The 1,167-nt window shown below is 40.7% G+C and overlaps 1 protein-coding gene across 1 annotated transcript in view; it reads right to left on the bottom strand.

Annotated features, from left to right (window-relative positions):
- Positions 1-610: 610 nt before the first annotated feature.
- klf15 (Kruppel like factor 15) overlaps positions 611-1,167 on the bottom strand; it is an 8,859-nt gene continuing 8,302 nt past the window's right edge. Inside the window, exon 3 of the mRNA XM_077018738.1 lies at positions 611-1,167. This exon is cut by the window's right edge and continues 1,906 nt beyond it. The gene's annotated coding sequence lies outside the window, so the exon portion shown is untranslated.

The following is a 1,167-nucleotide window of genomic DNA, read 5'->3' as shown; positions in this document are numbered from 1 at the left end:
TGACATAGTCAGTACCTTTAGCCTGTAGACTACAGAACGTGTGACATAGTCAGTACCTCTAGCCTGTAGACTACAGAACGTGTGACATAGTCAGTACCTTTAGCCTGTAGACTACAGAACGTGTGACATAGTCAGTACCTCTAGCCTGTAGACTACAGAACGTGTGACATAGTCAGTACCTCTAGCCTGTAGACTACAGAACGTGTGACATAGTCAGTACCTCTAGCCTGTAGACTACAGAACGTGTGACATAGTCAGTACCTCTAGCCTGTAGACTACAGAACGTGTGACATAGTCAGTACCTCCAGCCTGTAGACTACAGAATGTGTGACATAGTCAGTACCTCTAACCTGTAGACTACAGAACGTGTGACATAGTCAGTACCTCTAGCCTGTAAGCCTGAGGGAGCCCAGAACTGCATCACTGCATTCACGACTCATTGCATTCATATTGGTTCTCTATTCTAGACAATCTTTGGGGTTACGTCCGGTTTTGATGTCTGTGCAGTGCTCAAACCATGGCTGGTTTAGGTTATTAAGGGAGATTGTTACTTCCTGCTTATTATAAATGAGCTGTCAGGTTTGAATGCAGAAATAATATGGCACTCATGAAAATTCATAAAAGTTCTATTTTTATTTGTAAATGCATCTTATGAAGAACAAGAAAAAAATATATATATATATATAATATACATATTAAATTGCTATTATGTACACCATTTTTACATTGTATATGGGGAAATGTACAGATGTAGACCTGTCCCTTTACTGATGAATCTCCATCATGTACAGTGTCTGTACATTTACATACATTCATTGGTGGCCACAAACAACTAGATTAGAAGAATCATTTCATAGGGATCCTAAGGAATGCGTTAGTATCGGGACACTGCCTCCAGTTCACTACCCGTCATACCCAAAACATAATAAGCACAAGGTTCTTTGAGATGTTTGAAGAAAGTAACATTTTCATCTTCAGTCTTCACTTTCAAATGATTCATCAGCCTCTCAAATGTTTCATGCTTGATGGAGTCCTCACAGAGAACACACTACTGAACAGAAGGAGAGTGCGCTATCTGCACAGACATGAGCCTTTTCTGCCTCGATGATCTGATGACAGGACCACCCCAGCTGGCTGTGAATACTGTTGACCATGAATATGTGCCAT

Source organism: Brachyhypopomus gauderio, chromosome 10 (assembly GCF_052324685.1).
Source record: "Brachyhypopomus gauderio isolate BG-103 chromosome 10, BGAUD_0.2, whole genome shotgun sequence".
NCBI lineage: Eukaryota > Metazoa > Chordata > Actinopteri > Gymnotiformes > Hypopomidae > Brachyhypopomus > Brachyhypopomus gauderio.
Note: the sequence above shows the minus strand (reverse complement) of the source record. Positions and strands in the feature narration are given on the sequence as shown.